The 19,622-nt window shown below is 46.0% G+C and overlaps 28 non-coding genes across 28 annotated transcripts; all 28 read left to right on the top strand.

Moving 5' to 3' along the window:
* Nucleotides 1-3,760: 3,760 nt before the first annotated feature.
* Trnar-ccu (transfer RNA arginine (anticodon CCU)) lies at nucleotides 3,761-3,833 on the top strand. The gene has a single exon. It is a non-coding gene; the product is annotated as a tRNA-Arg (tRNA).
* A 502-nt stretch (nucleotides 3,834-4,335) lies between these two features.
* On the top strand, nucleotides 4,336-4,408 carry Trnar-ccu (transfer RNA arginine (anticodon CCU)). The gene has a single exon. It is a non-coding gene; the product is annotated as a tRNA-Arg (tRNA).
* Nucleotides 4,409-4,910: 502 nt separating this feature from the next.
* Trnar-ccu (transfer RNA arginine (anticodon CCU)) lies at nucleotides 4,911-4,983 on the top strand. The gene has a single exon. It is a non-coding gene; the product is annotated as a tRNA-Arg (tRNA).
* A 502-nt stretch (nucleotides 4,984-5,485) lies between these two features.
* Nucleotides 5,486-5,558, top strand: Trnar-ccu (transfer RNA arginine (anticodon CCU)). Its single transcript has one exon. It is a non-coding gene; the product is annotated as a tRNA-Arg (tRNA).
* A 502-nt stretch (nucleotides 5,559-6,060) lies between these two features.
* Nucleotides 6,061-6,133, top strand: Trnar-ccu (transfer RNA arginine (anticodon CCU)). Its single transcript has one exon. It is a non-coding gene; the product is annotated as a tRNA-Arg (tRNA).
* Nucleotides 6,134-6,635: 502 nt separating this feature from the next.
* On the top strand, nucleotides 6,636-6,708 carry Trnar-ccu (transfer RNA arginine (anticodon CCU)). Its single transcript has one exon. It is a non-coding gene; the product is annotated as a tRNA-Arg (tRNA).
* Nucleotides 6,709-7,210: 502 nt separating this feature from the next.
* Nucleotides 7,211-7,283, top strand: Trnar-ccu (transfer RNA arginine (anticodon CCU)). The gene has a single exon. It is a non-coding gene; the product is annotated as a tRNA-Arg (tRNA).
* Nucleotides 7,284-7,785: 502 nt separating this feature from the next.
* Nucleotides 7,786-7,858, top strand: Trnar-ccu (transfer RNA arginine (anticodon CCU)). The gene has a single exon. It is a non-coding gene; the product is annotated as a tRNA-Arg (tRNA).
* Nucleotides 7,859-8,360: 502 nt separating this feature from the next.
* Nucleotides 8,361-8,433, top strand: Trnar-ccu (transfer RNA arginine (anticodon CCU)). The gene has a single exon. It is a non-coding gene; the product is annotated as a tRNA-Arg (tRNA).
* Nucleotides 8,434-8,935: 502 nt separating this feature from the next.
* Nucleotides 8,936-9,008, top strand: Trnar-ccu (transfer RNA arginine (anticodon CCU)). The gene has a single exon. It is a non-coding gene; the product is annotated as a tRNA-Arg (tRNA).
* Nucleotides 9,009-9,510: 502 nt separating this feature from the next.
* Nucleotides 9,511-9,583, top strand: Trnar-ccu (transfer RNA arginine (anticodon CCU)). Its single transcript has one exon. It is a non-coding gene; the product is annotated as a tRNA-Arg (tRNA).
* A 502-nt stretch (nucleotides 9,584-10,085) lies between these two features.
* Trnar-ccu (transfer RNA arginine (anticodon CCU)) lies at nucleotides 10,086-10,158 on the top strand. The gene has a single exon. It is a non-coding gene; the product is annotated as a tRNA-Arg (tRNA).
* A 502-nt stretch (nucleotides 10,159-10,660) lies between these two features.
* Nucleotides 10,661-10,733, top strand: Trnar-ccu (transfer RNA arginine (anticodon CCU)). Its single transcript has one exon. It is a non-coding gene; the product is annotated as a tRNA-Arg (tRNA).
* Nucleotides 10,734-11,235: 502 nt separating this feature from the next.
* Trnar-ccu (transfer RNA arginine (anticodon CCU)) lies at nucleotides 11,236-11,308 on the top strand. The gene has a single exon. It is a non-coding gene; the product is annotated as a tRNA-Arg (tRNA).
* A 502-nt stretch (nucleotides 11,309-11,810) lies between these two features.
* Trnar-ccu (transfer RNA arginine (anticodon CCU)) lies at nucleotides 11,811-11,883 on the top strand. The gene has a single exon. It is a non-coding gene; the product is annotated as a tRNA-Arg (tRNA).
* Nucleotides 11,884-12,385: 502 nt separating this feature from the next.
* On the top strand, nucleotides 12,386-12,458 carry Trnar-ccu (transfer RNA arginine (anticodon CCU)). Its single transcript has one exon. It is a non-coding gene; the product is annotated as a tRNA-Arg (tRNA).
* Nucleotides 12,459-12,960: 502 nt separating this feature from the next.
* Trnar-ccu (transfer RNA arginine (anticodon CCU)) lies at nucleotides 12,961-13,033 on the top strand. Its single transcript has one exon. It is a non-coding gene; the product is annotated as a tRNA-Arg (tRNA).
* Nucleotides 13,034-13,535: 502 nt separating this feature from the next.
* On the top strand, nucleotides 13,536-13,608 carry Trnar-ccu (transfer RNA arginine (anticodon CCU)). Its single transcript has one exon. It is a non-coding gene; the product is annotated as a tRNA-Arg (tRNA).
* A 502-nt stretch (nucleotides 13,609-14,110) lies between these two features.
* On the top strand, nucleotides 14,111-14,183 carry Trnar-ccu (transfer RNA arginine (anticodon CCU)). Its single transcript has one exon. It is a non-coding gene; the product is annotated as a tRNA-Arg (tRNA).
* Nucleotides 14,184-14,685: 502 nt separating this feature from the next.
* Nucleotides 14,686-14,758, top strand: Trnak-cuu (transfer RNA lysine (anticodon CUU)). Its single transcript has one exon. It is a non-coding gene; the product is annotated as a tRNA-Lys (tRNA).
* A 502-nt stretch (nucleotides 14,759-15,260) lies between these two features.
* Trnar-ccu (transfer RNA arginine (anticodon CCU)) lies at nucleotides 15,261-15,333 on the top strand. The gene has a single exon. It is a non-coding gene; the product is annotated as a tRNA-Arg (tRNA).
* Nucleotides 15,334-15,835: 502 nt separating this feature from the next.
* On the top strand, nucleotides 15,836-15,908 carry Trnar-ccu (transfer RNA arginine (anticodon CCU)). The gene has a single exon. It is a non-coding gene; the product is annotated as a tRNA-Arg (tRNA).
* Nucleotides 15,909-16,410: 502 nt separating this feature from the next.
* On the top strand, nucleotides 16,411-16,483 carry Trnar-ccu (transfer RNA arginine (anticodon CCU)). Its single transcript has one exon. It is a non-coding gene; the product is annotated as a tRNA-Arg (tRNA).
* Nucleotides 16,484-16,985: 502 nt separating this feature from the next.
* Trnar-ccu (transfer RNA arginine (anticodon CCU)) lies at nucleotides 16,986-17,058 on the top strand. The gene has a single exon. It is a non-coding gene; the product is annotated as a tRNA-Arg (tRNA).
* Nucleotides 17,059-17,560: 502 nt separating this feature from the next.
* On the top strand, nucleotides 17,561-17,633 carry Trnar-ccu (transfer RNA arginine (anticodon CCU)). Its single transcript has one exon. It is a non-coding gene; the product is annotated as a tRNA-Arg (tRNA).
* Nucleotides 17,634-18,135: 502 nt separating this feature from the next.
* On the top strand, nucleotides 18,136-18,208 carry Trnar-ccu (transfer RNA arginine (anticodon CCU)). The gene has a single exon. It is a non-coding gene; the product is annotated as a tRNA-Arg (tRNA).
* Nucleotides 18,209-18,710: 502 nt separating this feature from the next.
* Trnar-ccu (transfer RNA arginine (anticodon CCU)) lies at nucleotides 18,711-18,783 on the top strand. Its single transcript has one exon. It is a non-coding gene; the product is annotated as a tRNA-Arg (tRNA).
* A 502-nt stretch (nucleotides 18,784-19,285) lies between these two features.
* On the top strand, nucleotides 19,286-19,358 carry Trnar-ccu (transfer RNA arginine (anticodon CCU)). Its single transcript has one exon. It is a non-coding gene; the product is annotated as a tRNA-Arg (tRNA).
* The last annotated feature ends 264 nt before the right edge of the window (nucleotides 19,359-19,622 follow it).

Genomic DNA, 19,622 nt, shown 5'->3' with positions numbered 1-19,622 from the left:
GAAGGAATGACAATAAAATCACGAGTTCAAACCACAGTGGAAGAAGAACACGCTTCACTCTATCATCTACTCCAGCACGAAAAAAATCGTCGAAGAAATTTTATTCAGTCATTGCTCTCTGAAGATCAAAGTATTTTATATCAACAAAAAGATATTTTAAACGAGGCTCATAGGTATTATAATCAATTGTACAGTGATCACCAGTATAACCCAGATCATGGACAGGAACTGCTCCGAAACTGTGATATGGAACAAATAGTAACTGAAGAACAAAACAGGAGTCTCACGGTTGAAATCCTGTCTGAAGACATTTTAGAAGTAATCAAAAGCTCACCTGTTAAAAAATCACCTGGGCCCGACGGTTTACCCTTAGAATTTTATTCCAAATATTGGCATATTATAAGGAATAAATTCACACAAGTCGTCAACGAAATCTTGAGTGGAGGGCACATACCTGACGAAATGAAAGAGTGTGTCACTGTTTTACTTCCGAAGGGAAACAATTCGGATGTCAAACAGCTCAACAAAATGAGACCGATATCTTTAATGAACTCTGATTATAAAATTATTGCCAGGGTAGTCAAAAACAGACTCCGACCGGTGTTTGATACAGTAATTGGTCCCCATCAAACGTGTCTCCCGGGTCGGAATATTTTTAAAACAGTCTGCGAATACCGGGACATAATCAGTATCTTCTCAACGACATTGACAAAGGCTGGTCTCGTTTTTATCGACTTTTCTAAAGCCTTTGATAGGGTAAACCACGAATATTTATTTACCACAATGATGCATATAGGTTTTAACGACAACTTTTTAATTGTCTTAAAAAATTTATTGCAAGGCATGAAAACCAAAATTTTAATAAATGGACACTATACTAAAGATGTCGAAATAGCAAACGGTGTCCCGCAGGGAAGTCCTTTATCAATGATGCTATTTGTGGTAGCACTAGAACCTTTGCTGAAACGATTAAACAAGGAATTAGCAGGCATCTCGATTTCAGGGGTCAGTAACGCTACCAACGCTTACGCCGACGACGTCGGAGTCATCGTCAGAAGTAATGACGACGTATTAAGACTGAGAGAGATTGTTCACCTCTACTGCTCCGCAACGGGAGCGCAAATCAACGATATGAAAAGCTCCTTTCTAAATCTCCACGGCTTCAGGAACACTGCCCTCGAATGGGCCAGGTCTGTAGACCATCACACTGCGTTAGGTGTGAGGTTCTACCGATGCCCCCTGCGAACAACAACATTCAACTGGAAGAAGGTCTTACATAGTATTCGAGGTACTTTAATAATGAACCGACTTAGAGACTTGAACATTATCCAAAGGGTGCAATTAATCAACTGCGCTGTCCTTTCGAAAGCAGTATATGTAGGTCAAATACTGCCAATACCTAAAACGATATCAAAAACCATCATGAGCTTCATCTGCAAGTATGTTTGGAGAGGTGAGATATTTAAAGTGGCAGCCAGTACTATAACATTAAAACCGAGAGAAGGAGGCCTCGGACTGACCGATATCCGCCGCAAAACTACGGCTCTTTATATCAAGCGTACACTTAAGCTTTTAGAAGACCGCCACAGTAATTTATCATCGAAACTTTTCCAAATACTTAAACCGGAGAGTATGGAACCACCTATTAACATAAGTAAAATATCTTACAAATTGCAGCACATCAGATTCTACTATTTAGAACTCAGTTATCTGCACTGCATTGTCGCGGATAAGAACAAAAGAAACTGCAGTTTCATAATGGATTGCCTTACTACAAAGGAACACCGAAACAGAATGGAATCAAAATATCCCACCCGCAACTGGCAAAATATATGGAAGAATATAAACAATAAAGTACTGTCCACCAATGTGCGTGGAGCCTGGTACAAGGTTGTCAATAATACCGTTGCCACAAATGAAAGATTACAGTCTATAGGATTGAGTGACACGAATCAGTGTCCACATTGTAATGTGATAGACACCCTACAGCATCGTCTAATATGCAACGGCTACCAGGTCATTTGGGACAGAGTCCGCCAACAGGTGGCGTTTATCAATCGGAACGACGGCAGACACCTTACTGTCGACATTCTCGTCAACCCTGAAAGCGTTGCTTTCCCTATTCAGAAGAATAATGTTACCCTATGGATACTGGGGAATTATGTCAATTATGTCATTAATAAACTCGGACTGCCCGACGTGCTGGACTATGAGCAACATGTCTTAATGGAATATTATAAAATATGTGGACAACGAAACAACAAGACATTGTATGGTAACATGCTACAAATATTATTTGAAAAACAAGGCATCGGATGAAGTACGCAATGACGAATACGGATAAAATATCGAAGATTGCAATGCCAAAGTAGGGGATTGCTGCTAAGGGCGAAGTACGGAGGGGACTTCGTGGGCCCCAGGTCCGCTACGGTAGCCGTGAAGGCCTTAGCAGAATCCTGAAAAGGCCTTGCATTCTATGCCTAAATCCGTCGGCAAGAGCAATGATTCAATGGAGATAAATACAAGGAAATTATTCAGCATATATACTCATTCCAGATAAATGCTTTACTATCTACAAAAGAAGATATCTATTTTTTCTTTCATATTATTATATATTTTTTCTTTTTCAAGAACGTTTAATATCGTTAGCTGTTTTACTCATTCTCATCTTGCGAATCTCAAGGGCTAAAAGGAAGACGCCCTCGCAGAGGCGAACTCAGTTATACAAAAAAAAAAAAAAAAAAAAAAAAAAAAATAAAAAACAATAAAATAAAAAAAACATAAAAAACTAAATAAAACAAAAAAAAATTTCAACTAAAAAAGCGCAGAAGCTAGCCGAAGAAGGCACAAAAAGGTGAGCGTATGGATGGGCTGTGTGGGGAGAAGGGAGGCCCACAAAAAATAAATAAGAAAAAAAAAAAAAAAAAAAAAAAAAAAAATAAAAAAAAAAATGATGAATACACCGGTTCTCGTCCGATCCCCAAAGTTAAGCATCATCGGGCCCGGATAGTACTTGGATGGGTGACCGCCTGGGAAACCCGGGTGCTGCTGGCTCCCTTCCTGTTTTTTTTTTTTTTTTTTGTTATGTCGCCAGCCCAATTTTCAAACTACCTTTCTGTTGTGACAAAGATGCTTCTTAAAAAAAAAAAAAAAAAAAAAAAAAAAAAAAAAAAAAAAAAAAAAAAAAAAAAAAAAAAAAATGGATAAGGCATCGGTCTCCTAAACCGGGGATTGTGGGTTCGAGTCCCACCAGAGGTACACGTTTTACTCACTGGGGCAAAATCACTCTCACCACATACAGGTGTAATAGTTGTGAAAGTTGGCGTTTCTGAGTGCTTACAGGTATCACAGGTATGACGACGATATGAAAATACGCACTTACTGACAACCTGAAACGAAACGACGGCCATTATCAATCGACCTGTTAGCTGCGGAAGTGTTTCAAAGCGTGATGGCGCTGTGAGAGGAAACGCTATTTTAAAATTACTTGTTGGTAAACAGTATGACCCATATGAATTGTCACTTAACTCTCTTGTGTGCAGGACTTGGAGTTCAGAAAGGGAATAGCCTAAGACGGCAGGTATAAGAATTGCCAGCAGAAAGTAGGTGCCTGGACTTCGATATGTCTGAGTATGTACAGGCACACAGGAAAGGCTCATGCGACGTCCTGACTCTCTGCACACGTAGAGTAGCGCATCAGGAAGGGTACACTTGGCAAGTGTTGATTTGAGTGAGCACCCCGCCAGCTTAACGCCAGTCAGCCTCTGTGGCCTAATGGATAAGGCATCGGTCTCCTAAACCGGGGATTGTGGGTTCGAGTCCCACCAGAGGTACACGTTTTACTCACTGGGGCAAAATCACTCTCACCACATACAGGTGTAATAGTTGTGAAAGTTGGCGTTTCTGAGTGCTTACAGGTATCACAGGTATGACGACGATATGAAAATACGCACTTACTGACAACCTGAAACGAAACGACGGCCATTATCAATCGACCTGTTAGCTGCGGAAGTGTTTCAAAGCGTGATGGCGCTGTGAGAGGAAACGCTATTTTAAAATTACTTGTTGGTAAACAGTATGACCCATATGAATTGTCACTTAACTCTCTTGTGTGCAGGACTTGGAGTTCAGAAAGGGAATAGCCTAAGACGGCAGGTATAAGAATTGCCAGCAGAAAGTAGGTGCCTGGACTTCGATATGTCTGAGTATGTACAGGCACACAGGAAAGGCTCATGCGACGTCCTGACTCTCTGCACACGTAGAGTAGCGCATCAGGAAGGGTACACTTGGCAAGTGTTGATTTGAGTGAGCACCCCGCCAGCTTAACGCCAGTCAGCCTCTGTGGCCTAATGGATAAGGCATCGGTCTCCTAAACCGGGGATTGTGGGTTCGAGTCCCACCAGAGGTACACGTTTTACTCACTGGGGCAGAATCACTCTCACCACATACAGGTGTAATAGTTGTGAAAGTTGGCGTTTCTGAGTGCTTACAGGTATCACAGGTATGACGACGATATGAAAATACGCACTTACTGACAACCTGAAACGAAACGACGGCCATTATCAATCGACCTGTTAGCTGCGGAAGTGTTTCAAAGCGTGATGGCGCTGTGAGAGGAAACGCTATTTTAAAATTACTTGTTGGTAAACAGTATGACCCATATGAATTGTCACTTAACTCTCTTGTGTGCAGGACTTGGAGTTCAGAAAGGGAATAGCCTAAGACGGCAGGTATAAGAATTGCCAGCAGAAAGTAGGTGCCTGGACTTCGATATGTCTGAGTATGTACAGGCACACAGGAAAGGCTCATGCGACGTCCTGACTCTCTGCACACGTAGAGTAGCGCATCAGGAAGGGTACACTTGGCAAGTGTTGATTTGAGTGAGCACCCCGCCAGCTTAACGCCAGTCAGCCTCTGTGGCCTAATGGATAAGGCATCGGTCTCCTAAACCGGGGATTGTGGGTTCGAGTCCCACCAGAGGTACACGTTTTACTCACTGGGGCAGAATCACTCTCACCACATACAGGTGTAATAGTTGTGAAAGTTGGCGTTTCTGAGTGCTTACAGGTATCACAGGTATGACGACGATATGAAAATACGCACTTACTGACAACCTGAAACGAAACGACGGCCATTATCAATCGACCTGTTAGCTGCGGAAGTGTTTCAAAGCGTGATGGCGCTGTGAGAGGAAACGCTATTTTAAAATTACTTGTTGGTAAACAGTATGACCCATATGAATTGTCACTTAACTCTCTTGTGTGCAGGACTTGGAGTTCAGAAAGGGAATAGCCTAAGACGGCAGGTATAAGAATTGCCAGCAGAAAGTAGGTGCCTGGACTTCGATATGTCTGAGTATGTACAGGCACACAGGAAAGGCTCATGCGACGTCCTGACTCTCTGCACACGTAGAGTAGCGCATCAGGAAGGGTACACTTGGCAAGTGTTGATTTGAGTGAGCACCCCGCCAGCTTAACGCCAGTCAGCCTCTGTGGCCTAATGGATAAGGCATCGGTCTCCTAAACCGGGGATTGTGGGTTCGAGTCCCACCAGAGGTACACGTTTTACTCACTGGGGCAGAATCACTCTCACCACATACAGGTGTAATAGTTGTGAAAGTTGGCGTTTCTGAGTGCTTACAGGTATCACAGGTATGACGACGATATGAAAATACGCACTTACTGACAACCTGAAACGAAACGACGGCCATTATCAATCGACCTGTTAGCTGCGGAAGTGTTTCAAAGCGTGATGGCGCTGTGAGAGGAAACGCTATTTTAAAATTACTTGTTGGTAAACAGTATGACCCATATGAATTGTCACTTAACTCTCTTGTGTGCAGGACTTGGAGTTCAGAAAGGGAATAGCCTAAGACGGCAGGTATAAGAATTGCCAGCAGAAAGTAGGTGCCTGGACTTCGATATGTCTGAGTATGTACAGGCACACAGGAAAGGCTCATGCGACGTCCTGACTCTCTGCACACGTAGAGTAGCGCATCAGGAAGGGTACACTTGGCAAGTGTTGATTTGAGTGAGCACCCCGCCAGCTTAACGCCAGTCAGCCTCTGTGGCCTAATGGATAAGGCATCGGTCTCCTAAACCGGGGATTGTGGGTTCGAGTCCCACCAGAGGTACACGTTTTACTCACTGGGGCAAAATCACTCTCACCACATACAGGTGTAATAGTTGTGAAAGTTGGCGTTTCTGAGTGCTTACAGGTATCACAGGTATGACGACGATATGAAAATACGCACTTACTGACAACCTGAAACGAAACGACGGCCATTATCAATCGACCTGTTAGCTGCGGAAGTGTTTCAAAGCGTGATGGCGCTGTGAGAGGAAACGCTATTTTAAAATTACTTGTTGGTAAACAGTATGACCCATATGAATTGTCACTTAACTCTCTTGTGTGCAGGACTTGGAGTTCAGAAAGGGAATAGCCTAAGACGGCAGGTATAAGAATTGCCAGCAGAAAGTAGGTGCCTGGACTTCGATATGTCTGAGTATGTACAGGCACACAGGAAAGGCTCATGCGACGTCCTGACTCTCTGCACACGTAGAGTAGCGCATCAGGAAGGGTACACTTGGCAAGTGTTGATTTGAGTGAGCACCCCGCCAGCTTAACGCCAGTCAGCCTCTGTGGCCTAATGGATAAGGCATCGGTCTCCTAAACCGGGGATTGTGGGTTCGAGTCCCACCAGAGGTACACGTTTTACTCACTGGGGCAAAATCACTCTCACCACATACAGGTGTAATAGTTGTGAAAGTTGGCGTTTCTGAGTGCTTACAGGTATCACAGGTATGACGACGATATGAAAATACGCACTTACTGACAACCTGAAACGAAACGACGGCCATTATCAATCGACCTGTTAGCTGCGGAAGTGTTTCAAAGCGTGATGGCGCTGTGAGAGGAAACGCTATTTTAAAATTACTTGTTGGTAAACAGTATGACCCATATGAATTGTCACTTAACTCTCTTGTGTGCAGGACTTGGAGTTCAGAAAGGGAATAGCCTAAGACGGCAGGTATAAGAATTGCCAGCAGAAAGTAGGTGCCTGGACTTCGATATGTCTGAGTATGTACAGGCACACAGGAAAGGCTCATGCGACGTCCTGACTCTCTGCACACGTAGAGTAGCGCATCAGGAAGGGTACACTTGGCAAGTGTTGATTTGAGTGAGCACCCCGCCAGCTTAACGCCAGTCAGCCTCTGTGGCCTAATGGATAAGGCATCGGTCTCCTAAACCGGGGATTGTGGGTTCGAGTCCCACCAGAGGTACACGTTTTACTCACTGGGGCAGAATCACTCTCACCACATACAGGTGTAATAGTTGTGAAAGTTGGCGTTTCTGAGTGCTTACAGGTATCACAGGTATGACGACGATATGAAAATACGCACTTACTGACAACCTGAAACGAAACGACGGCCATTATCAATCGACCTGTTAGCTGCGGAAGTGTTTCAAAGCGTGATGGCGCTGTGAGAGGAAACGCTATTTTAAAATTACTTGTTGGTAAACAGTATGACCCATATGAATTGTCACTTAACTCTCTTGTGTGCAGGACTTGGAGTTCAGAAAGGGAATAGCCTAAGACGGCAGGTATAAGAATTGCCAGCAGAAAGTAGGTGCCTGGACTTCGATATGTCTGAGTATGTACAGGCACACAGGAAAGGCTCATGCGACGTCCTGACTCTCTGCACACGTAGAGTAGCGCATCAGGAAGGGTACACTTGGCAAGTGTTGATTTGAGTGAGCACCCCGCCAGCTTAACGCCAGTCAGCCTCTGTGGCCTAATGGATAAGGCATCGGTCTCCTAAACCGGGGATTGTGGGTTCGAGTCCCACCAGAGGTACACGTTTTACTCACTGGGGCAAAATCACTCTCACCACATACAGGTGTAATAGTTGTGAAAGTTGGCGTTTCTGAGTGCTTACAGGTATCACAGGTATGACGACGATATGGAAATACGCACTTACTGACAACCTGAAACGAAACGACGGCCATTATCAATCGACCTGTTAGCTGCGGAAGTGTTTCAAAGCGTGATGGCGCTGTGAGAGGAAACGCTATTTTAAAATTACTTGTTGGTAAACAGTATGACCCATATGAATTGTCACTTAACTCTCTTGTGTGCAGGACTTGGAGTTCAGAAAGGGAATAGCCTAAGACGGCAGGTATAAGAATTGCCAGCAGAAAGTAGGTGCCTGGACTTCGATATGTCTGAGTATGTACAGGCACACAGGAAAGGCTCATGCGACGTCCTGACTCTCTGCACACGTAGAGTAGCGCATCAGGAAGGGTACACTTGGCAAGTGTTGATTTGAGTGAGCACCCCGCCAGCTTAACGCCAGTCAGCCTCTGTGGCCTAATGGATAAGGCATCGGTCTCCTAAACCGGGGATTGTGGGTTCGAGTCCCACCAGAGGTACACGTTTTACTCACTGGGGCAAAATCACTCTCACCACATACAGGTGTAATAGTTGTGAAAGTTGGCGTTTCTGAGTGCTTACAGGTATCACAGGTATGACGACGATATGAAAATACGCACTTACTGACAACCTGAAACGAAACGACGGCCATTATCAATCGACCTGTTAGCTGCGGAAGTGTTTCAAAGCGTGATGGCGCTGTGAGAGGAAACGCTATTTTAAAATTACTTGTTGGTAAACAGTATGACCCATATGAATTGTCACTTAACTCTCTTGTGTGCAGGACTTGGAGTTCAGAAAGGGAATAGCCTAAGACGGCAGGTATAAGAATTGCCAGCAGAAAGTAGGTGCCTGGACTTCGATATGTCTGAGTATGTACAGGCACACAGGAAAGGCTCATGCGACGTCCTGACTCTCTGCACACGTAGAGTAGCGCATCAGGAAGGGTACACTTGGCAAGTGTTGATTTGAGTGAGCACCCCGCCAGCTTAACGCCAGTCAGCCTCTGTGGCCTAATGGATAAGGCATCGGTCTCCTAAACCGGGGATTGTGGGTTCGAGTCCCACCAGAGGTACACGTTTTACTCACTGGGGCAGAATCACTCTCACCACATACAGGTGTAATAGTTGTGAAAGTTGGCGTTTCTGAGTGCTTACAGGTATCACAGGTATGACGACGATATGAAAATACGCACTTACTGACAACCTGAAACGAAACGACGGCCATTATCAATCGACCTGTTAGCTGCGGAAGTGTTTCAAAGCGTGATGGCGCTGTGAGAGGAAACGCTATTTTAAAATTACTTGTTGGTAAACAGTATGACCCATATGAATTGTCACTTAACTCTCTTGTGTGCAGGACTTGGAGTTCAGAAAGGGAATAGCCTAAGACGGCAGGTATAAGAATTGCCAGCAGAAAGTAGGTGCCTGGACTTCGATATGTCTGAGTATGTACAGGCACACAGGAAAGGCTCATGCGACGTCCTGACTCTCTGCACACGTAGAGTAGCGCATCAGGAAGGGTACACTTGGCAAGTGTTGATTTGAGTGAGCACCCCGCCAGCTTAACGCCAGTCAGCCTCTGTGGCCTAATGGATAAGGCATCGGTCTCCTAAACCGGGGATTGTGGGTTCGAGTCCCACCAGAGGTACACGTTTTACTCACTGGGGCAAAATCACTCTCACCACATACAGGTGTAATAGTTGTGAAAGTTGGCGTTTCTGAGTGCTTACAGGTATCACAGGTATGACGACGATATGAAAATACGCACTTACTGACAACCTGAAACGAAACGACGGCCATTATCAATCGACCTGTTAGCTGCGGAAGTGTTTCAAAGCGTGATGGCGCTGTGAGAGGAAACGCTATTTTAAAATTACTTGTTGGTAAACAGTATGACCCATATGAATTGTCACTTAACTCTCTTGTGTGCAGGACTTGGAGTTCAGAAAGGGAATAGCCTAAGACGGCAGGTATAAGAATTGCCAGCAGAAAGTAGGTGCCTGGACTTCGATATGTCTGAGTATGTACAGGCACACAGGAAAGGCTCATGCGACGTCCTGACTCTCTGCACACGTAGAGTAGCGCATCAGGAAGGGTACACTTGGCAAGTGTTGATTTGAGTGAGCACCCCGCCAGCTTAACGCCAGTCAGCCTCTGTGGCCTAATGGATAAGGCATCGGTCTCCTAAACCGGGGATTGTGGGTTCGAGTCCCACCAGAGGTACACGTTTTACTCACTGGGGCAGAATCACTCTCACCACATACAGGTGTAATAGTTGTGAAAGTTGGCGTTTCTGAGTGCTTACAGGTATCACAGGTATGACGACGATATGAAAATACGCACTTACTGACAACCTGAAACGAAACGACGGCCATTATCAATCGACCTGTTAGCTGCGGAAGTGTTTCAAAGCGTGATGGCGCTGTGAGAGGAAACGCTATTTTAAAATTACTTGTTGGTAAACAGTATGACCCATATGAATTGTCACTTAACTCTCTTGTGTGCAGGACTTGGAGTTCAGAAAGGGAATAGCCTAAGACGGCAGGTATAAGAATTGCCAGCAGAAAGTAGGTGCCTGGACTTCGATATGTCTGAGTATGTACAGGCACACAGGAAAGGCTCATGCGACGTCCTGACTCTCTGCACACGTAGAGTAGCGCATCAGGAAGGGTACACTTGGCAAGTGTTGATTTGAGTGAGCACCCCGCCAGCTTAACGCCAGTCAGCCTCTGTGGCCTAATGGATAAGGCATCGGTCTCCTAAACCGGGGATTGTGGGTTCGAGTCCCACCAGAGGTACACGTTTTACTCACTGGGGCAGAATCACTCTCACCACATACAGGTGTAATAGTTGTGAAAGTTGGCGTTTCTGAGTGCTTACAGGTATCACAGGTATGACGACGATATGAAAATACGCACTTACTGACAACCTGAAACGAAACGACGGCCATTATCAATCGACCTGTTAGCTGCGGAAGTGTTTCAAAGCGTGATGGCGCTGTGAGAGGAAACGCTATTTTAAAATTACTTGTTGGTAAACAGTATGACCCATATGAATTGTCACTTAACTCTCTTGTGTGCAGGACTTGGAGTTCAGAAAGGGAATAGCCTAAGACGGCAGGTATAAGAATTGCCAGCAGAAAGTAGGTGCCTGGACTTCGATATGTCTGAGTATGTACAGGCACACAGGAAAGGCTCATGCGACGTCCTGACTCTCTGCACACGTAGAGTAGCGCATCAGGAAGGGTACACTTGGCAAGTGTTGATTTGAGTGAGCACCCCGCCAGCTTAACGCCAGTCAGCCTCTGTGGCCTAATGGATAAGGCATCGGTCTCCTAAACCGGGGATTGTGGGTTCGAGTCCCACCAGAGGTACACGTTTTACTCACTGGGGCAGAATCACTCTCACCACATACAGGTGTAATAGTTGTGAAAGTTGGCGTTTCTGAGTGCTTACAGGTATCACAGGTATGACGACGATATGAAAATACGCACTTACTGACAACCTGAAACGAAACGACGGCCATTATCAATCGACCTGTTAGCTGCGGAAGTGTTTCAAAGCGTGATGGCGCTGTGAGAGGAAACGCTATTTTAAAATTACTTGTTGGTAAACAGTATGACCCATATGAATTGTCACTTAACTCTCTTGTGTGCAGGACTTGGAGTTCAGAAAGGGAATAGCCTAAGACGGCAGGTATAAGAATTGCCAGCAGAAAGTAGGTGCCTGGACTTCGATATGTCTGAGTATGTACAGGCACACAGGAAAGGCTCATGCGACGTCCTGACTCTCTGCACACGTAGAGTAGCGCATCAGGAAGGGTACACTTGGCAAGTGTTGATTTGAGTGAGCACCCCGCCAGCTTAACGCCAGTCAGCCTCTGTGGCCTAATGGATAAGGCATCGGTCTCCTAAACCGGGGATTGTGGGTTCGAGTCCCACCAGAGGTACACGTTTTACTCACTGGGGCAAAATCACTCTCACCACATACAGGTGTAATAGTTGTGAAAGTTGGCGTTTCTGTGTGCTTACAGGTATCACAGGTATGACGACGATATGAAAATACGCACTTACTGACAACCTGAAACGAAACGACGGCCATTATCAATCGACCTGTTAGCTGCGGAAGTGTTTCAAAGCGTGATGGCGCTGTGAGAGGAAACGCTATTTTAAAATTACTTGTTGGTAAACAGTATGACCCATATGAATTGTCACTTAACTCTCTTGTGTGCAGGACTTGGAGTTCAGAAAGGGAATAGCCTAAGACGGCAGGTATAAGAATTGCCAGCAGAAAGTAGGTGCCTGGACTTCGATATGTCTGAGTATGTACAGGCACACAGGAAAGGCTCATGCGACGTCCTGACTCTCTGCACACGTAGAGTAGCGCATCAGGAAGGGTACACTTGGCAAGTGTTGATTTGAGTGAGCACCCCGCCAGCTTAACGCCAGTCAGCCTCTGTGGCCTAATGGATAAGGCATCGGTCTCCTAAACCGGGGATTGTGGGTTCGAGTCCCACCAGAGGTACACGTTTTACTCACTGGGGCAAAATCACTCTCACCACATACAGGTGTAATAGTTGTGAAAGTTGGCGTTTCTGAGTGCTTACAGGTATCACAGGTATGACGACGATATGAAAATACGCACTTACTGACAACCTGAAACGAAACGACGGCCATTATCAATCGACCTGTTAGCTGCGGAAGTGTTTCAAAGCGTGATGGCGCTGTGAGAGGAAACGCTATTTTAAAATTACTTGTTGGTAAACAGTATGACCCATATGAATTGTCACTTAACTCTCTTGTGTGCAGGACTTGGAGTTCAGAAAGGGAATAGCCTAAGACGGCAGGTATAAGAATTGCCAGCAGAAAGTAGGTGCCTGGACTTCGATATGTCTGAGTATGTACAGGCACACAGGAAAGGCTCATGCGACGTCCTGACTCTCTGCACACGTAGAGTAGCGCATCAGGAAGGGTACACTTGGCAAGTGTTGATTTGAGTGAGCACCCCGCCAGCTTAACGCCAGTCAGCCTCTGTGGCCTAATGGATAAGGCATCGGTCTCCTAAACCGGGGATTGTGGGTTCGAGTCCCACCAGAGGTACACGTTTTACTCACTGGGGCAGAATCACTCTCACCACATACAGGTGTAATAGTTGTGAAAGTTGGCGTTTCTGAGTGCTTACAGGTATCACAGGTATGACGACGATATGAAAATACGCACTTACTGACAACCTGAAACGAAACGACGGCCATTATCAATCGACCTGTTAGCTGCGGAAGTGTTTCAAAGCGTGATGGCGCTGTGAGAGGAAACGCTATTTTAAAATTACTTGTTGGTAAACAGTATGACCCATATGAATTGTCACTTAACTCTCTTGTGTGCAGGACTTGGAGTTCAGAAAGGGAATAGCCTAAGACGGCAGGTATAAGAATTGCCAGCAGAAAGTAGGTGCCTGGACTTCGATATGTCTGAGTATGTACAGGCACACAGGAAAGGCTCATGCGACGTCCTGACTCTCTGCACACGTAGAGTAGCGCATCAGGAAGGGTACACTTGGCAAGTGTTGATTTGAGTGAGCACCCCGCCAGCTTAACGCCAGTCAGCCTCTGTGGCCTAATGGATAAGGCATCGGTCTCCTAAACCGGGAATTGTGGGTTCGAGTCCCACCAGAGGTACACGTTTTACTCACTGGGGCAAAATCACTCTCACCACATACAGGTGTAATAGTTGTGAAAGTTGGCGTTTCTGAGTGCTTACAGGTATCACAGGTATGACGACGATATGAAAATACGCACTTACTGACAACCTGAAACGAAACGACGGCCATTATCAATCGACCTGTTAGCTGCGGAAGTGTTTCAAAGCGTGATGGCGCTGTGAGAGGAAACGCTATTTTAAAATTACTTGTTGGTAAACAGTATGACCCATATGAATTGTCACTTAACTCTCTTGTGTGCAGGACTTGGAGTTCAGAAAGGGAATAGCCTAAGACGGCAGGTATAAGAATTGCCAGCAGAAAGTAGGTGCCTGGACTTCGATATGTCTGAGTATGTACAGGCACACAGGAAAGGCTCATGCGACGTCCTGACTCTCTGCACACGTAGAGTAGCGCATCAGGAAGGGTACACTTGGCAAGTGTTGATTTGAGTGAGCACCCCGCCAGCTTAACGCCAGTCAGCCTCTGTGGCCTAATGGATAAGGCATCGGTCTCCTAAACCGGGGATTGTGGGTTCGAGTCCCACCAGAGGTACACGTTTTACTCACTGGGGCAGAATCACTCTCACCACATACAGGTGTAATAGTTGTGAAAGTTGGCGTTTCTGAGTGCTTACAGGTATCACAGGTATGACGACGATATGAAAATACGCACTTACTGACAACCTGAAACGAAACGACGGCCATTATCAATCGACCTGTTAGCTGCGGAAGTGTTTCAAAGCGTGATGGCGCTGTGAGAGGAAACGCTATTTTAAAATTACTTGTTGGTAAACAGTATGACCCATATGAATTGTCACTTAACTCTCTTGTGTGCAGGACTTGGAGTTCAGAAAGGGAATAGCCTAAGACGGCAGGTATAAGAATTGCCAGCAGAAAGTAGGTGCCTGGACTTCGATATGTCTGAGTATGTACAGGCACACAGGAAAGGCTCATGCGACGTCCTGACTCTCTGCACACGTAGAGTAGCGCATCAGGAAGGGTACACTTGGCAAGTGTTGATTTGAGTGAGCACCCCGCCAGCTTAACGCCAGTCAGCCTCTGTGGCCTAATGGATAAGGCATCGGTCTCTTAAACCGGGGATTGTGGGTTCGAGTCCCACCAGAGGTACACGTTTTACTCACTGGGGCAAAATCACTCTCAGCACATACAGGTGTAATAGTTGTGAAAGTTGGCGTTTCTGAGTGCTTACAGGTATCACAGGTATGACGACGATATGAAAATACGCACTTACTGACAACCTGAAACGAAACGACGGCCATTATCAATCGACCTGTTAGCTGCGGAAGTGTTTCAAAGCGTGATGGCGCTGTGAGAGGAAACGCTATTTTAAAATTACTTGTTGGTAAACAGTATGACCCATATGAATTGTCACTTAACTCTCTTGTGTGCAGGACTTGGAGTTCAGAAAGGGAATAGCCTAAGACGGCAGGTATAAGAATTGCCAGCAGAAAGTAGGTGCCTGGACTTCGATATGTCTGAGTATGTACAGGCACACAGGAAAGGCTCATGCGACGTCCTGACTCTCTGCACACGTAGAGTAGCGCATCAGGAAGGGTACACTTGGCAAGTGTTGATTTGAGTGAGCACCCCGCCAGCTTAACGCCAGTCAGCCTCTGTGGCCTAATGGATAAGGCATCGGTCTCCTAAACCGGGGATTGTGGGTTCGAGTCCCACCAGAGGTACACGTTTTACTCACTGGGGCAGAATCACTCTCACCACATACAGGTGTAATAGTTGTGAAAGTTGGCGTTTCTGAGTGCTTACAGGTATCACAGGTATGACGACGATATGAAAATACGCACTTACTGACAACCTGAAACGAAACGACGGCCATTATCAATCGACCTGTTAGCTGCGGAAGTGTTTCAAAGCGTGATGGCGCTGTGAGAGGAAACGCTATTTTAAAATTACTTGTTGGTAAACAGTATGACCCATATGAATTGTCACTTAACTCTCTTGTGTGCAGGACTTGGAGTTCAGAAAGGGAATAGCCTAAGACGGCAGGTATAAGAATTGCCAGCAGAAAGTAGGTGCCTGGACTTCGATATGTCTGAGTATGTACAGGCACACAGGAAAGGCTCATGCGACGTCCTGACTCTCTGCACACGTAGAGTAGCGCATCAGGAAGGGTACACTTGGCAAGTGTTGATTTGAGTGAGCACCCCGCCAGCTTAACGCCAGTCAGCCTCTGTGGCCTAATGGATAAGGCATCGGTCTCCTAAACCGGGGATTGTGGGTTCGAGTCCCACCAGAGGTACACGTTTTACTCACTGGGGCAAAATCACTCTCACCACATACAGGTGTAATAGTTGTGAAAGTTGGCGTTTCTGAGTGCTTACAGGTATCACAGGTATGACGACGATATGAAAATACGCACTTACTGACAACCTGAAACGAAACGACGGCCATTATCAATCGACCTGTTAGCTGCGGAAGTGTTTCAAAGCGTGATGGCGCTGTGAGAGGAAACGCTATTTTAAAATTACTTGTTGGTAAACAGTATGACCCATATGAATTGTCACTTAACTCTCTTGTGTGCAGGACTTGGAGTTCAGAAAGGGAATAGCCTAAGACGGCAGGTATAAGAATTGCCAGCAGAAAGTAGGTGCCTGGACTTCGATATGTCTGAGTATGTACAGGCACACAGGAAAGGCTCATGCGACGTCCTGACTCTCTGCACACGTAGAGTAGCGCATCAGGAAGGGTACACTTGGCAAGTGTTGATTTGAGTGAGCACCCCGCCAGCTTAACGCCAGTCAGCCTCTGTGGCCTAATGGATAAGGCATCGGTCTCCTAAACCGGGGATTGTGGGTTCGAGTCCCACCAGAGGTACACGTTTTACTCACTGGGGCAAAATCACTCTCACCACATACAGGTGTAATAGTTGTGAAAGTTGGCGTTTCTGAGTGCTTACAGGTATCACAGGTATGACGACGATATGAAAATACGCACTTACTGACAACCTGAAACGAAACGACGGCCATTATCAATCGACCTGTTAGCTGCGGAAGTGTTTCAAAGCGTGATGGCGCTGTGAGAGGAAACGCTATTTTAAAATTACTTGTTGGTAAACAGTATGACCCATATGAATTGTCACTTAACTCTCTTGTGTGCAGGACTTGGAGTTCAGAAAGGGAATAGCCTAAGACGGCAGGTATAAGAATTGCCAGCAGAAAGTAGGTGCCTGGACTTCGATATGTCTGAGTATGTACAGGCACACAGGAAAGGCTCATGCGACGTCCTGACTCTCTGCACACGTAGAGTAGCGCATCAGGAAGGGTACACTTGGCAAGTGTTGATTTGAGTGAGCACCCCGCCAGCTTAACGCCAGTCAGCCTCTGTGGCCTAATGGATAAGGCATCGGTCTCCTAAACCGGGGATTGTGGGTTCGAGTCCCACCAGAGGTACACGTTTTACTCACTGGGGCAGAATCACTCTCACCACATACGGGTGTAATAGTTGTGAAAGTTGGCGTTTCTGAGTGCTTACAGGTATCACAGGTATGACGACGATATGAAAATACGCACTTACTGACAACCTGAAACGAAACGACGGCCATTATCAATCGACCTGTTAGCTGCGGAAGTGTTTCAAAGCGTGATGGCGCTGTGAGAGGAAACGCTATTTTAAAATTACTTGTTGGTAAACAGTATGACCCATATGAATTGTCACTTAACTCTCTTGTGTGCAGGACTTGGAGTTCAGAAAGGGAATAGCCTAAGACGGCAGGTATAAGAATTGCCAGCAGAAAGTAGGTGCCTGGACTTCGATATGTCTGAGTATGTACAGGCACACAGGAAAGGCTCATGCGACGTCCTGACTCTCTGCACACGTAGAGTAGCGCATCAGGAAGGGTACACTTGGCAAGTGTTGATTTGAGTGAGCACCCCGCCAGCTTAACGCCAGTCAGCCTCTGTGGCCTAATGGATAAGGCATCGGTCTCCTAAACCGGGGATTGTGGGTTCGAGTCCCACCAGAGGTACACGTTTTACTCACTGGGGCAAAATCACTCTCACCACATACAGGTGTAATAGTTGTGAAAGTTGGCGTTTCTGAGTGCTTACAGGTATCACAGGTATGACGACGATATGAAAATACGCACTTACTGACAACCTGAAACGAAACGACGGCCATTATCAATCGACCTGTTAGCTGCGGAAGTGTTTCAAAGCGTGATGGCGCTGTGAGAGGAAACGCTATTTTAAAATTACTTGCTGGTAAACAGTATGACCCATATGAATTGTCACTTAACTCTCTTGTGTGCAGGACTTGGAGTTCAGAAAGGGAATAGCCTAAGACGGCAGGTATAAGAATTGCCAGCAGAAAGTAGGTGCCTGGACTTCGATATGTCTGAGTATGTACAGGCACACAGGAAAGGCTCATGCGACGTCCTGACTCTCTGCACACGTAGAGTAGCGCATCAGGAAGGGTACACTTGGCAAGTGTTGATTTGAGTGAGCACCCCGCCAGCTTAACGCCAGTCAGCCTCTGTGGCCTAATGGGTAAGGCATCGGTCTCCTAAACCGGGGATTGTGGGTTCGAGTCCCACCAGAGGTACACGTTTTACTCACTGGGGCAGAATCACTCTCACCACATACAGGTGTAATAGTTGTGAAAGTTGGCGTTTCTGAGTGCTTACAGGTATCACAGGTATGACGACGATATGAAAATACGCACTTACTGACAACCTGAAACGAAACGACGGCCATTATCAATCGACCTGTTAGCTGCGGAAGTGTTTCAAAGCGTGATGGCGCTGTGAGAGGAAACGCTATTTTAAAATTACTTGTTGGTAAACAGTATGACCCATATGAATTGTCACTTAACTCTCTTGTGTGCAGGACTTGGAGTTCAGAAAGGGAATAGCCTAAGACGGCAGGTATAAGAATTGCCAGCAGAAAGTAGGTGCCTGGACTTCGATATGTCTGAGTATGTACAGGCACACAGGAAAGGCTCATGCGACGTCCTGACTCTCTGCACACGTAGAGTAGCGCATCAGGAAGGGTACACTTGGCAAGTGTTGATTTGAGTGAGCACCCCGCCAGCTTAACGCCAGTCAGCCTCTGTGGCCTAATGGATAAGGCATCGGTCTCCTAAACCGGGGATTGTGGGTTCGAGTCCCACCAGAGGTACACGTTTTACTCACTGGGGCAGAATCACTCTCACCACATACAGGTGTAATAGTTGTGAAAGTTGGCGTTTCTGAGTGCTTACAGGTATCACAGGTATGACGACGATATGAAAATACGCACTTACTGACAACCTGAAACGAAACGACGGCCATTATCAATCGACCTGTTAGCTGCGGAAGTGTTTCAAAGCGTGATGGCGCTGTGAGAGGAAACGCTATTTTAAAATTACTTGTTGGTAAACAGTATGACCCATATGAATTGTCACTTAACTCTCTTGTGTGCAGGACTTGGAGTTCAGAAAGGGAATAGCCTAAGACGGCAGGTATAAGAATTGCCAGCAGAAAGTAGGTGCCTGGACTTCGATATGTCTGAGTATGTACAGGCACACAGGAAAGGCTCATGCGACGTCCTGACTCTCTGCACACGTAGAGTAGCGCATCAGGAAGGGTACACTTGGCAAGTGTTGATTTGAGTGAGCACCCCGCCAGCTTAACGCCAGTCAGCCTCTGTGGCCTAATGGATAAGGCATCGGTCTCCTAAACCGGGGATTGTGGGTTCGAGTCCCACCAGAGGTACACGTTTTACTCACTGGGGCAAAATCACTCTCACCACATACAGGTGTAATAGTTGTGAAAGTTGGCGTTTCTGAGTGCTTACAGGTATCACAGGTATGACGACGATATGAAAATACGCACTTACTGACAACCTGAAACGAAACGACGGCCATTATCAATCGACCTGTTAGCTGCGGAAGTGTTTCAAAGCGTGATGGCGCTGTGAGAGGAAACGCTATTTTAAAATTACTTGTTGGTAAACAGTATGACCCATATGAATTGTCA

The sequence above is a fragment of the Schistocerca cancellata genome, chromosome 1 (genome assembly GCF_023864275.1).
Source record: "Schistocerca cancellata isolate TAMUIC-IGC-003103 chromosome 1, iqSchCanc2.1, whole genome shotgun sequence".
Taxonomy (NCBI): Eukaryota; Metazoa; Arthropoda; class Insecta; order Orthoptera; family Acrididae; genus Schistocerca; species Schistocerca cancellata.
The sequence above is the reverse complement of the archived record's forward strand: the minus strand, read 5'-3'. Positions and strand labels throughout refer to the sequence as shown.